This window comes from Solanum lycopersicum, chromosome 9, assembly GCF_036512215.1.
Source record: "Solanum lycopersicum chromosome 9, SLM_r2.1".
Classification (NCBI taxonomy): domain Eukaryota; kingdom Viridiplantae; phylum Streptophyta; class Magnoliopsida; order Solanales; family Solanaceae; genus Solanum; species Solanum lycopersicum.
In genome coordinates this window covers 50,911,207-50,927,926 of record NC_090808.1, presented here as the reverse complement: position 1 = coordinate 50,927,926, position 16,720 = coordinate 50,911,207, and positions in this window count along the sequence as shown.

Here is a 16,720-nt window from a genome sequence, read left to right as displayed (position 1 = left end):
ATTATAAACCTTACCAGGTAAAACCAATGTGAAAAAACCTTGGCTAAGGGAAAAAGAGTACATCGCGTATTTTGCTCGCCATGATGAAAAAAATTATTTGATATATTGGAGAAGACACATTCCAATCTTATATCTTAGATTCTCAAATGTTGGCGTTGACAATGCATTAGTGAATATATATGCAAGATTATCACTCGAATGAATCTGTTGAACAATTATCTCACCATTTTGTTGAAGATCATGCGTGAAAAAGAACTTAGGTAAAATATGTTTTTATTTGGTCTCCTTTGATATATCCTCCCTATAAATGATCTATGCAAGCAACTTTATCTTCAAAGAATATTTTTGAAGTCGTTGTTTGCACAGAAAAGACCGCATAAATGTAAATTGTATTGAGTCATTACTCTCAACCATGCACACTCTCGACTAGCTTCATGAATGACTATTATCTCTGCATGATTTGAAGAAATAACAACTATTGTTTGCTTTATCGAACGCCATAATATAGTTATACCTCTATATGTGAATAAATAGCTTGTCTGAGATCAGGTTTTATGTGGGTCAAACGAATATCCCGCATCTGCATAATCGATCAATTCTAACATGGATGCATTAGAATACAAGAATCTCATATCAATTGTTCCTCGAAGATCTCTGATTATATGGTTGAAATCTTTTCAATGTCTTCTTGTTGGACATGAGATGAATCTCACTAATAAACTTATTGCGAAACAAGTATCTGGTTAAGTATTGATGACAAGGTACATTAGTGCCTCAATAGCACTGGGATATGATGTTTTATCATCAAGAAACTCTTCATCCTTTTTTTGAGGTCGAAATAGATCTTTATTTATATCAAGAAATCTCACAACCATCAGGGTACTTTATGGGTGTGATTTAACCATATAAAACCGCTTCAGAACATTTTTAGTATATGTTGATTTATGGATACATATTTCATCCGTCGGATGTTCAATCTGAAGGCCAAGACAAAATTTTGTCTTACCAAAATCTTTCATTTCAATTTTTTCCTTCAAACAATCAACAACTTTTGAAAGCTCTTTAAGAGTTCCAATGATGTTCAAGTCATCCAGATAAACAAATATGATTACAAATTCATATTTTGACCTTTATGTAAACATACAAGGACATTTAAAGTCATTCTTATACCCTTCCTTTAACAAATATTGCTAAGGCGATTATACCACATCCGCCCTATTGCTTCAATTCATACAAGCATTTCTGAAGCTTTATTGATCAATTCTCTTTGAATTTTTATATGCTTTGGGCACTTTGAGTACTTCAGGCATTCTCATGAAAATATTGTGGTCTAGTGAGCCATATAAGTAGGTTGTGACAAGGTCCATAAGATGAATTTCAATTTTTCATTAACTGTTATATTTATCAGTTACCTGACGACAATTGCATCAACCACAGACAAATATGTATCCTCATAATCAATGACAGACTTTTGTGAAAATTCTTGTTCCACAAATCGTACTTTATATCTTACGACTTTACCATTTTCATTGTGTTTTCACACAAAAATCCATTTGTACCTCACTGGCTTGACACCTTCCGGTGTTCTGACCTATTGGTCCGATAACTTCACGTTTTCAAGTGAAACCAATTTTGTTTGAATTTCTTCCTTCTATTTTGACCAATCATCTCCATGTCTACATTCATTGACATATCTTGATTCAAAATCCTCATCTTGTTGTATCATTTGAAGTACAACATTATAGGCAAAAACATTATCCACCACAATTATTTCTGTTCCATATTTTTCTCGCGGAGACATAATTTTTCGAGATTTCTTCATACTCATTATTTCTAGGTACGTGGACCTCTTTAGTGTTGTCATCATTTACTATGTCTCAGAGCTCTTCATGAGCAATTGTCTTTATATTATGATTATCTTAATCATTTATTTCTTTTCTTTTTTGAGAATTTTTATTCTTGAAATCAATTGGTCTACCATATTTTAATCGTTGTCTGGACTCTTTTGTCTTAACATTTTTTTCAATCGAGACATCAACTCGAACTTGAGCAATAGAAACTGAGATATATGATTTAGTAACCCGTAAAAGATTAGTAAATGCATCCGGTAGTTGATTGGCAATATTCTGCAAATAAGTCACCTTTGAACTTTCTGCACACATTGATTCGCTCAAGGATCTAAATAAGACAATGAACGTGAATTCCAATTTATATCATTTCCCAAATGCTTTTGTCTCCCCCTAATGTTGAGTATACTGATTCATCAAAATGAAAATTAGCAAGCCTTGTCGTGAATAAATTTTCAGTTCTAGGTTCCAAGTATTTTATAATAGAACAAAATACACACCCAACATATTGTCACATCCCGAAACCACATCCTAGAAGGCAGGGGCAATCTCAGATTGCAACCGGCGTACTTGACCTCTCAGAGGTCTTATACAATCCCTTACATATCATTAATCGCATAAACATAATGAAAAGTAATGCGGAATTAAAACTTTCACAAAACATATCATAGTCTTTAAAAACTCTTCATATAAAGTCATAGGAAATACTAAGTCTCAATCTCATCAAACTTAAGATACGAGAATACATTTGGGACACGGCCCATACACAATACTGATATAGAATATAGAAATACTTCATCTATTACAATACTTCAAATGGAAACAGAAAAGACATCTATGCCCTCTAATCAAATGAGGACATACTTTGACTTCTCTTGAACGATGCTACGGTCCAAGTCTTCCTTCCCAAATGCTCCTCACCTACCAACAACTATAAAGATAGATAATAGCATGAATTAGTACAACCACATGTACTAAGTATGACATAATGCATGCAAATCATGAAAATGGACATTTATTAGAAATATGCATCTTTTCTATTTAAAAATCATATTATAATCATAAGAACAATTTTTAACAACTTAGAAACACATAAGATAACATTTAGATAGTTTAACACATTTATGAGCCAACTTAACAGTGAGCTCAACTCACTACTCTTATAGTGAAGTTGTCTACTTCTTCCTTAGACACTTTCTAGCATGTAGTCTTCTCACTAAACGCTATCTTAAGACCCACTTAAGAAACACAAAGAGAGACCTCCCATACAACCTCCCTAAGCATACCTAAATGACCCTCAAGACTACTTATAATAAGACACATACACACTTACAAGAACTCAACACATCAACATATAAATAATATGACATTCTCCTACCAAAGGCTATCAAAAGACTTACTTAAGTAAATCAAGAAGATAATGTCCATGATTTACCTCTTCAAGAGTACCTAAACAATCCTTAAGACTTCCTAAGTTTAGATAATGTCCACATAATCAACATCTTCCCTAACTAGAGTCATTCTTAAAACTCATCTAGGTAAGATACGAAGTGATCATTCTTGTGCCCCCTTCACATCTTAACTAGACAACCCTTAACTACTCTAGATAAGTACTTATTCAATTAACATACTTTCTTAACTTAAGTAATTTCATTCATTAGTTCATTTAGGAGACTTTTAACACAAAGGACATTCAAGTAATGGTCTTGGACAAGACCTAAGAGCTCCCAATAACACCTTCAAAGCTTATTGTGCAATGTCTAGATAGTGTCCCATATCACCACCTAAACTTCATAGAACTTCTCTAATGCTAATAGGTATTCAATATGATGAGAATATGCAATAATCGACATATACCATGATAGCAAGACATGGAATCTAAAGCTCTAACCTATTCCAATGAGGGTGTTCTACTTGCCAATGGTAGAACTTAGACACATCCCATGTAGGCACATGGTTAAGGAATATGAAGGGCATGCTTTGTAATCTAGTATTATTCTTTACTAGAACTACTTCCCTTACCATACTCACTCGGTGCTATCCTTTGTTCTCATAGAGTAATTTACACTTAAGGTTCATATAAAGGGGTTCCATGTCAAGTTCATAAACCTAATCACATTTACCCTACCAAAAAAAGGTCCACTTGGCCACCTCCAAATGGCGACAAGAAGCTCATGATGACTTTCCTAAGGATTAATATGATGCCGTTACAACCAATTGACCTTAAGTCTATCATTCCTTTACTTTGAAGGATACCATACAACTTACGACTTCAACATTCATAACCTTACCACTAGGTTCAAGGTTTCACATAAAAGACCCTCTTAACTTCATTTAAGGTCACATATCATTCATACATTCAAGACTAAGAGACTTTAGCATCCTAAGTGAAGACATCACATATTCACATACATACATACATCAAGCAAGGGACACAAGTCAACCAAGATAAGACAACACATACTTCACTTTAACTCATAACACATATCATTCTAGAAACACATAGAAATAGCCTTTATCATCTTCTAGTCATCCTATATACTATCATATCAACGTAATAATGACAATCATAAACTCATATAGTCAAGTAGGAATAACATACATCAACCCTAAGACTTTGCACACAAAGCCACATTCATAGTCTAACACGATCACCTACATAACATCAATATAACACATATACTTTCACATTACTTAACATGTAGATAGATATCATCATACTTCACATAATCAACTACACAAATAATCACATTACTTCAAGTAATTCGCCGACAAGGCCATGATAATCATATTACTTAAAATAACGCCAACAAGGCCACATCAATTGGAAGCAAAACACATAACACCGCCACCATAAGTGGACCATACCAATCACAACATAATTGAAGTATAATTAATCATAAAACAAAGAAAATAGGACAAATTACCACCACATAATCCTCAACACCTCAATCCAATGCCAAATCACCACATTTGATATCACAAGGCCCTTACCCGTGACCATAACCAACAATTCAACATAATTATAACAATTTTGATGAAACTAGGTCAAATTACTACGTATTCATCAATCCAATGCAACCTAGATATCAAGTTACTTTAATTAATACATCAATCAATAGCCTACATAAAACTACATTATAATTCATCAACATTAGATCAATATCAAGTAACTCATAACTTAGTAGTCTAAAACTAGGGCTCATCCAATTCATGGGTTCGTAGGTTATTTTATTTAGAAATCGTCAATACAATAACAATTAAATAATTATTCAATTTTTAGAAACTACTAATGCAAGAACCCATGGAATAGATCATAAAATTGGACAATTCAACTTGAAAACTTTAGAAAACATCTTTGAAAGTTGGGCTCCTTGATGAAGAGAGTTTCAAGGATCAAAATTCATGCCTTGATGAAGCTAATTCTTCACTTTGATGAAGAATCTCCACTCACTTCGTCACTCCAAGCCCTTCCTTGAGTTTTGACTCCAATGGAGTTCTAGAGAGAATTCTAAGGGATTTGGGTTTTTGATTTGGAATAATGAAATCTTGTAAGTGTTAAACACTTATATACACATTTAAAATCCCCAAAAGACCCTTAAGAAACCTCCAATACTTTTATTTTGAAGTGGGAAGAAATTACACTTTCACCCCTCACTTAACAGTAGCCTGCGTAGGAACACAGACCCCAAACGACGGTACGCCCCACACACGGACCGTACTGTCCTCCGTCGATGGGTTTAGAGACTGGAAACTGGAATATTAGATCCCTAGGATAAGTACCAGATGAATCCCTCCACCTACGGGGCGTCGACCAGGCCATTGGCCGTCGTTTGCCATCCATAGGTGGGATTGCCTTGGGCAGTTTTGGCCACCAACATGGGTCCTTCCTCAAGGACCCTTGGTTGGTCCTTGGGGATGTTTGCCCCGGCGTTTCCAACCCAAACATGATCTTATATGAGTGTAGCACCTCTCACATGAATTTCACCCAAAACGAACATGTAAAACTCAACGAAACATGCTTAGACACACAAGGTCATTTCAAGGCAACACTTTCGAACATCATGGACGTTCTTGGACATTTGACCTCCAAACTTCACGAAACTTGACACACTGCCTATATATGCTATACTAAATTATTTAAGGATATTATAACCTCTTGAATCACACATAAAAACATAGAACCACATATGAGGCACATAGGTGATTTAGTCGTCGAACGTCTTAGTCGTCCTTTGACGTTTGACTTCCAATTCACCTAAACTCTTAGACACTGCATCAATACCTCTTTATACACTTATTTATGACCTTATATCATCATGAAACCATATTAGGATCTAGTTCACCTATGTCATTTTACGAGGTCTTGCACATATATCCTAACCATCTCTATCCGTTGAGGTGGAGTAATTGGAACATATACTACACAAACAAAGATTCTAACATGAAAAATATTTGAATCCCACCAAAAATCAATTGTGATGGGGAGATATGGTAACCGGTTGGCCTTTTACACATATGTGCCGCTGCATGCGAAATAGCATGCACCAAACTTACACTAACAACTTTGTCCTCATCTATAATGGTCTACGTATCAATTTGAGACGTTTAGTCAGTGACCCTACTAGACGTTTTGAGTATGAACATGGTATGAGATGTAATTTTACTGGTATTATCAAGACAAATTGTCTTTATTGCATAATTTGGAAATTGTGTTTTTAACCTTATTATTTAAGCTAACAACCTCGCAAAAGTCAAACTGTGAGTTGACAATAAGCACACATGTGACCATCTTGCAGATACATTTATCAAGACCATATAATATTCAACTGGTCCACATGCATGGTGAATATGTATACATATATCACCTTGTATCCGTTCCGGATATGTAGGGGATTATGTAACAACTCTCAAAATGAACTACGATAAACTAGAGCCTAACATGGGTTTAATGAGTTAATAATTTGTTAAAATAGTGAAGAATATCCTTACAAGTCGGTTTAAAAGAGTTTTGAAGTCAAACGTCAAAAGGCGGCCAAGACTTTCGGAAACTAGTTTTGAGTGTGTGCTCGTGCATCCTTGTATGTTGTACGTGTTTTTAGGTGTTATTTGGAGTCTATAAGTGGGGATGAACCTAAAACCTATATGGACATTTTTTGGGTCAAAAAGTTTGGTTACGAATCCCCAAGGACCACCCTAGGGTTCCTTGAGAAGGACCCAACCTTTGGCCAACAAGCTGCCCAAGACAGCAAGCAAATAGGCATGGAAGAAACAAGTCTGCATCGCAGACTAGGTTCACTATGGGAAAAAGTTTTGGTCCGCGTTGCGTACTCTACGTTTCCCAAAAAATTATACTAAAAAATCTCGAGGGAACAACTCCGTGACGCGGACTTGTTACCCGACATTAGTTCTGAAAATTTAAGTTTAATTTGACTTGTTTAAAAAGGTCCAATTAATGTACGGGTGTTTTGGGTATTTGGAGGTGTATTATACATTGAATTTAGTTCAATAAACACCCATTACCCTAATAAAAAAACCCAACCCTTAATAAAAATCAAAGAAAAATTATAAGCTCTCTATTCTCTAAAAAAATTCTATTAGTTAAATCCTCCATTGATGAACTTCAAGCTCCAAGGAAGAAGACCAAATTATCCAAGTTTTCAACCCTAATTTCGTGGATAGAACTTCAATAAGGTATGGTGATTTAATCCTTGATTATTTTCTCATTCAAGGAGTCAATATTAAAGGCTTTTCAAAAGATCTCAAAAATCCTAAAGCTCTATTTCGAATTCTAAGCATGGGTTCTTACATAAAGGTTTTAATTGAAGATTTATGAAGTACTAAATGTTAATTGATGGTTTTATGATAAAAAAATTCCATGAACCCATGTATTCCTTGAATTCCTAATTTTTTCTTAAAGTGGGTATATTGATTATGACCTAATTATGTTGAATTCATGTTTTGATCGTTATGGGCTATTGAATTATATGTTGATTATTGTTCATAGTTTTTAGTTTAATATTGATATTTATATTGGATTTTGTTGAATCATTGATATGGGTGAATTGGTGGTCTAGCCCTATGGGCATTGTAATTTGGTAAATTATATTAATATGTGGAAGTGTTAGAAGTTGAGAGATGATAATTATGGCTATTGGAACGTGGTAAGTTGACCTAATTCCTTTATATAATGTAGAATTGATATAGAATTGCAATTTCTTGGTATGTTCCACTTATGGTGGCGATACTTATATGGTATAAACATTATGAATATGGCCTTGTCGGTATTATTATGTGAGTTGTGATGTTATTATGTTATGGATTATATGGGTGTAAAAAGTGAAGGATGTTATGATATATATGAATGCATAAGGTGAAAGTACTCATGTCATGCCTATATAATCCTTTATGTGTGTTATAATGTTATGATTCTTCGTTAATGGATGATATGTGATGATGAAGGACTAAGAAGAGTCTATATGAAATGATGTGGTATCTTGTGTGGGTAGACTTAGTTGTCCCTACTTGGTACTTGAGTGATATTGAATAAATTATATGATGAATGTTGTGTCTTGATTTGGTAGACTTAAGTCCCTCTTCTTGATACATGAAAGTTTCTTGAATGTAATCTCTTGACTTGGTAGGCTTAGACACCCTTGTCTTGAAAGAAAGAATGGAAGTCTAGGATCGGTAGACCTAAAGTTGTTACCCATCTATGAAATCTAATATAGAAACTTGAATATGAAAATAAGGTTAAGAATGAGCTATCCTAAGGAACCTTGATCGACAACCCTTGTGGACCCTTTTTTTGGTAGAGGTATTATGTGTTGGTAGGGCTAAGAAATTCTACCTTCTCAAATACCTTTATGTTAATGAACTTACTCTATGAGAATTAAGGCAAAGCACCGAGTGGATATGCTTGTGGTAGTATATCTACTTGAGAATGAGACTAGAGTACAAAGAAGCCCTTGATATCCTTTAAACCATGTACCAACATGGGATGTGTCATTAGTTCTACCTTTGGCAAGTTGAACACCTTCCATGGTGTGGGGTCTTATGACACTGGATTCCATTCCTAAATAGTATGGTCTATGTCAGTTAATGCCTATTCTTATCATGTGGGATGTGCACTCTAGTTATTGGATAGGTTCTACAACGTATGAGTAGTGGAATGGGACGTTATCGACACATGGAACAAGTAGGATTTGAAAATGCTAAAGTGAGTTCCTAAGGTCTTCCAAGACCATTATTTGAAGACCCTAATTGTATGATTGACTTCTAAAAGACTTATGTAATGCACGTTCTCCTAATGCTAGTATATTGAATTAGAAATGTCCTTATCTTTGGTAGTCCTTAAGGAACACTTAGGTGTGTATTGAAGAGGTTATATAAGCAGTCTCTTCACGTCTCACTTAGATGGGTCTTAGGAAAACAATTAGTAGAGGATTATATGGTTTAATGGGTTAATTAATTATTGTGGTCTTACCTTATATGTGATATTGACTTGAAGATGTTTCTTATGCTTGTCTTATGAGATTTTTACCAATAGAGCATGCAAAACATATCTACTAGTAAATGTCCCTTTTTGTATGGTTTTCTTGCATGTTCACCATACTTAGTGCATTAATTGTGTTAATGTCATATGTTTCTCTATGTCTACAAGTGTAGGTGGTGGCAAGTGAGGATTTCTAGAGTTGATACTTGGGAAGCAGAATTCTCTCAAGACGCTTGGTATGTTCTCATATGTTCGAGGACATGGACTATGTTTCTAGTTTCTTTTCATTAATGACTTTGTATTAGACTATAAGTTTCTTTTCAATGTAACGACTATGATCCTTTGATATTAATATGAGTCTAAGTGGGCTTATGATGAGACTTAGTTTCTTTTTTACGTTCTATAAAATAGTTTGACAATAATTGTGAAAAGTTTTAATCCCGTACTACTTTTCATATATATGCAATGAATGAATTTTAAGAGGCTTGTATAAGACCTCTGAGAGGTCAAGTACGTGTGTGACGCGTAAGGGTTACTCTTAGGTCATTACAAACTTAGAGTTAGAGTATAAAATTATGAAGTCGTCCTTAAGGTTCAAAAGTCTCATGAGGCCACGTCTATGAGTGAGAGGCTATAGGACGATGAAAGTTTCACTTTCTTCATTACTCTCGTGTCATGCCATCGAGTTTAGGTTATAAGTGTCTATTCCTAATATCTTCTCTTGTATTTATAAGATATAAATACAAGAAGGACGCCCACAAGAAGAGTGGAAGTTTGTGTGGTGAATGAGGGAGCTCCTGTCCAAGGAGAATTAGTTTCCCAAGGTGATCAAGACTTAACAAAAGAAAATTCAAGTACATGAACTTTAAGAACGACATTAAAAATACACAACAACATTATTAATTTTCTAATTCAATTATCAATCTTCAATAGCGATCTCAAAAAAAGTCTTCAGCTTTTATATGATAAATTTCACCGAGCCCCATCAAAATCATCATCTTTCAATTCTAAATTTGCCTCAATATTCTCATCTTATGTTTGAGAAGATCATTCTTGAGCATCATATTTGAGAGTCAAATGTGACTATACTCGTGCATTACAAGAGGAGACACCAACTTTATTTCCTTTCCTTTTAAAGGAATTTTGATATAGCCTGACAAAATGCTCAGGTGCCGAACATTCATTTTTCTAATGAACTTTAAGGATACAACGATGACAGTGATCACACTTGACTATTGAAGGATTAATATGATAACCATATTGTTCTCCTTTTTGTTATGATCACTACCTCGACGATTATTATATTGTCTTTTGCCTTTGCTATGCCCTCACATTATTATGACCCCAATTATTTTGTCTTTCTTCAGACAAACCGTGTGCTTCTTCCTCGTGTGCCTCCAGTAATGGAGCACTTTCAGTGGAACAAACTTCATGATTATTCATTAAAAGGTCATCATGCTGCTCAGCCACCATAAGACATGAGATTAATTTGGAGTTTTCTAAAAAAACCCTTTTCATGGTATTTCTGCTGTAATATCATATTGCAGGCATAGGAAATAGTTAATGTATTTTCCTACATGCCCTCATCTTTTATAACTTTTCCACATAATTTTAATTGGAAAGTGATTCTATACACATTAGAGTTATAATTAGTTAAGATTTTATAATATTGAAACTGTAAGTGCATCCAGTCATAACGAGCCCTTGACAATATCCTTGCCTTGAGATGTTCATATCTCTCTTTCAAACCTCTCCACAATTCAAACGTATCTTTTATTGTTAAATATTCAACCTTTAGGCTTTCATTGAGATGATGACGAAGCAAAACTAAAACTTTTGCTTTATCCTAATATAACACCCTATATCTTAAACAGACCAACCATTAGATTTCAACAAGTTGCAGGTGCAATCCATAGGTGCCACCCACAAATCATAGGGTGACCCACGGGACGTAGGTGGTGGTCTTTGGATGTCCACATACAACCATTTCGAGAGAAGTCCAGAAAACTGTCTAAGGGTTGACCTACGTTCGGACCAACGAACCGTAGTTTTGTTCACGAGCCGTGGATCGAGACCCTAGGACCTTAATCTCTGAAAGTCGACAGATGAAAAGACGGGCAGTGGGTCAGTGTATGAACCGTCGTTCAGTCCGTCTGTTGGCCCGACAACTTTTAAGTTAGGGGTTGTTTTTGATTCCCAATTTCGGACCTCCACAATATAAATTAGTAATCGAGCTTCTTCAATTTCAAACGATTTAAAAATAATTAGCTTTTATAAAATCTCAAAAATATTTTGATCCTTGAAGCCAATTCTTGTAAATTTCTCATTTTATTTTATATAATTCATATATTTTATAAGTATTTGAAAATCATCACAAAAGATTTTAATTTTTAGTTAAGTATCTTATTAGTTTAAATTATAGCTATTATTTTGACTTAATTAGTTTGTAATTAAAATTGGTTATTTTTTCACAATGGAATCAATTATTTTTTTTCTTTGAGATTAAGAAATTCATTAATTAATTTATGAAAATATGTCTTGTTGCAATTTTTAGCCAATTGGTTATCCTATCTTTAACCCATTAAAAGACAAAACTTTAGGCCTTTTATTTTAACTCTTTTTAGCAGCCCACATTCCATTCAAACAAACTCAAGCCCAACTTCCTTAATTCAAATTTTTATCCTAATCCATCCCATTGCCCAAATAAAATCATCCCATTTGTCGATCACAAATAACCCATCAGCAGCGGCGCACAATACCAGTATCCAATGACCCCACCCCTATACTCCTTCTCCTTGTTTTCCCTCAAACTCGACCGAATCCAGATCCCAACGACGCGATAGTGTTTACCCGTACACATGTCATTTTTTTCTGGGCTAAAAGTACTTTCCCTTCATGTAACGACCTGTAAAACGAATTGGTAAATCTAGAGCCTAACTAGTGAGTGTGTTAGTACGTTTTGAGTTTTGAACTGGTTGAAAGTTGTCACTAGCCATGGTTTAGGTGTGTAGGAGGAGGGGTTAGACATCAATCTATGACCCCCAATGACAACCCTAAGGGTCCTTGACAAGGACCGTAAGTCTAAACCCCAAGGAAACCTTTATTTTTTCAAAAATAGGGTGACCTATGGATGGGGTTCACACCCTGTAGGTCCATCCACGCCCCCTGGATGGCCTCCGTAGGTCAATCCACTCCCCGTGGATGGCCTCCGTAGGTCATGATACCTAAAAGCATGCTGTAACCCCTGACCACGGACCAACAGAATGGTTCATGAGTAAACTCAAGGTCCATGATCCTGGGGCGTGAATGGGCACTGCTTTACTAGTTTGGGCTCGACTAAAAAGATGACAAGATGGTAAATTGCTAATTGATTCTTTAAGTGTATGGACATTTATTCTAAGTATTTTAAGACATATTGAGAGTATTAAAATAATAAAATACTATTTTAGATTCATTATTCAAAATCCCCAAATCAAAACCCTTTCTCTCCAACAAACTTCTGTCTGAAACTCCATTAATGAACCAAAAGAATAAGAATGTTTAGAGCTTAAAGAGGAAGGCTAATTGATTGGATTTTTGTGTATTTCATATATTAAGGTATGTTGATCCTTCATATAGGGATAAATTTCATCCCTAGAGTCAATCAAAAGTAATTTAAATGTTTCCAAGTTCAAGAAAAACACCAATTTTTACTCAATATCATTGGTCCTTTCACCATGATTTCAAAAGGGTTTTAATGCCATATCATGATTTTATTAAGGTTTTATTGATGATATATGATGAAACTCTATGAACCTATGAACTCTCTTAATTTCTCAATTATTCCTTTATGAAGTGGATTTGTTGATGATGAGAGTTTATGAATCATTATGTCTAGATTGATTTAAATTATTGAATTGTTTAACCATCCATGCCTTTATTATAGTGAATTATTGGTGTTTTGGTGATTTTAGACTTATGACCTTAAGGTCAAGTTATGATCATTTACTTGATAAATTAGAATTGTGAATTTGATGTTGATCTACTTGGATGGTGGAGGTGTTTACTTGATCCATTCATTGTGGTATTTAATTGATGGTCATCTTACTTGTACCTCTATATGTATGAAAGATATATGTATGATCATAAAAGTGATGTATGTGTGTGATCTCTATGAATGTATCATGATTATGCCTAGAGTCTAATAGTATTTATGATTAAACTCTTATTTTTAATTAACACTTACGAATGATGAGGTTCTATGTGAAAGGCTATTCTCACATACACAAACTTATACACTGATGAATGAAGAATGAACGAAGTTTCTATGACTATGTTAATGAAGAAGTGTTTATTGAAAGGCTATTCTCAATTGTACATTAATGAATGAGTGTAGGCTTTGACATGGATGCTCATCTGTAAGATGAGGCAGAGTGTCTAGTATCTATCTCTATATCCCTTCATAATGAATGAATGTGGGATTGGGGATGGACGTTCATTCGTAAGATGATACAGAGTGTCTAGTAATCTCTATATCCCTTCCTAATGAATGAATGTGGGATTTGAGATGGATGCTCATCCGTTAGATGAGGCGGAGTGTCTAGTAGAAATTTCTATATTCCTTCCTAATGAGTGTGGGATTTGAGATGTATGCTGATATGTAAGATAAGGTATAGTGTATAGTAATCATCTCAATATCCCTTTGAGATATCCAATGAATGAATGTTGGGATGGATTGATACTCATTCATGAGTTGAGGTGGGGTATCTAGTAGCAATCCTAAAAGATGGATACTCATTTGTAAGTTGAGATAGACTGTTTGGTAACAATCTCAACATCCCTTTGAGCTATCTATGAATGAATGTTAGGATGGTATGGATACTCTTCCATGAGTTAAGGCGGGGTATCTAGTAGCAATTCTATGAGACAGGTGCTCATCCGTATGTGAGGCGGAGTATCTAGTTATAAATTTTTCTCGTGCTGATGAACTAAAGAATTAAATACTTTATGGGAATGTAGGCTAAGCACAGAGTGGATATTGAATGAGATGGGTACTCATCCATGAGTTGAGGTGGGGTACCTAGTATCAATCTCTTGGTATGGATGCCCATCAGAGTAGAGGCGAGGTATCTAGTAGCAACCTTCTTATACCATAACTATGTGCCCACATAGTTCTAGCTAGTGTATCCATTTAAGCTAACTACCAGTTTAACTTAAACAAGTAGACCACCTATTTAAAATGTAAGGATTTATGACACTGGATTCATGATTTAGATCTCATGGTCTATGTTGTTTAAACATTTATTCCCATCATGTAAGATGTGCATTGTAGTCTCTTGATAAGTTCTATGAAGTGTGGGTGGCAGTATGGAATGTCATCCATGCATTGGACGAGTAGGCTTTGAGAGGGCTATAGAGAGTTCCAAGGTCTTAATGATCAATGAATGAACGTGTCCTTAATGAATGAAAGTGTTCCAAATGAAGCTAATGAAGAATGTTGGCTTAAAGGCTTGATATGACCTCGTGGATTTGAGGACGAGTGATTTTATGTTTCCTTTTATTCATGTTATAGACAATTATAATCTTTTCGATCGTAAAGGGCCGTGTCTTTACTCTAGTTTTCAAGTCATTATGTAGATGACGATGTGAGATTTTGGACTTCCACCGTGTATTTTCAAGTATTTCCTTTAAGTGAAGTTTGATATTTTTGATTTAAATGAGTTTTCATTACGCTCTATTTCTATTTTGAATGCAATGAAAGACTATGAGGTTTGTATGAGGTTCTCCAAAGTCTTATACGCCATGTCATGCTAGGGGTTTCTCTCAGGGCATGACACGCTAGTATCCGCGTCGTCCCCTTTTCCCCCTTTTGCAGAAGTCACAACTTTTTCCCATTTTTCACTAATGGTCTTGGAGAATTGGAAAGGAAATTTAAATTTTCTCTAGAAATTTTCCAAGAGATCCCCCAAAATCGCTTCATTTCCCCCTATAAATAGCCCTTTACACTCAAGTGATTGGGAGAGGTTTTGAGTTCGGTTCTTTGGCAATAGTAATTTTAAACTTAAGAATTTTGTTTTTAGATCTTTGATTCTAAGTTCTAAGAAGGTATCTGCTCATATTTTCTTGGCTTGCTATTCACATTCAAATTTTGTGGTTGAAGTTTCTTCGAGTAGCTCGTTTGTCCTAGTCGCTGCCCTAAAAAAAAGGTAAATGCCTTTTTACTGCTTCACTATTATATACTCTTTAGTCTGTAATGTTTAAAACCTCTTGTTCCCTCGATGTTTATTTTTTTTAATATTTCTTCTTTTATATATTTTCTTGTTTGAGCCTTGATACAAATCCATCAATGCAAGCATATTTTTTTTGAACATGTATCTCTTGCTCGCTTGGTAATATTAGCGATATTTAAACTTTGTTTTCTCATAAATATGGTTTAGATTTTATTATATCCTAGGCGTTTTGATGATCCTTACAAATGCAGAGACCAGGTCTCTGCCAGAGTTCTCTCCATCTGATGCACAATGGGGTACAACTATAAAGTTGTCCTGTCAGTGGTTGGTGAGGCGCCAACGTACTGAACCAATCAGAATGGAAGCGGTTGTCTGTCTAACGATTAATGACTCTTTATGGTTGATACTTTCAACATGGAAAACAACATATTAAGTTCATTTATTTAAAATTACAAAGAAAGTCGTATTTGTCAAAGAGCTCAAGCATCAATGAACGCAACAAGGAACCTAGTTCAGAAAAGTGCGTATGTGAAAATAACGAAAAGACACCTGTGAAAAGGCTACCAACTCTAATGTGGTTGGTGCACAACTTTTGAAAACAACATGCTCTCAGCTAATGGCCTTGTCTTTAGGATTTGTGTTCATTTTGATAAGTCTCTTTTCCCTCAACATAAACTCATGTTTTGGCAAAAAAAAGTTTTGGATTTCAGAAAATCCAAAAGCTCAAAAGCAAAGTCCATCTTTAAGAAGTATTATCCTCAAGAGCAACATGACCCTGATAGAGCTGCAAGTTATCTAGTTGTCTTAAGATTATATATTCCGTGCTTATATTGTAAATCTATTCCTAATATATAAAGAATTCAGATATTTTGTTTCGGTTTCTAAAAGTCTAAGTCATCTAGAGTTAGGTGATTTAGTGGGAGACATGGTTGTTGCTTAGTTAAAATCTAAATTGTCCATAGGGTGGTGTTTTAGTAGGAAACCTGTGTGTTTCTTAGTCAAATTCTAAATCATCTATAGTTAAATGGCTTAGTGGGAACCTGTGTGTTTCTTAGTCAAATTCTAAATTATCTAGAGTTAGGTGGTTTAGTGGGTAATGTGATATCTGCTTAGAAAAGTCTAAGTTATGTAGGGGTGATAGCTTAGTGGGCAATGTGGTATCTGCTTAG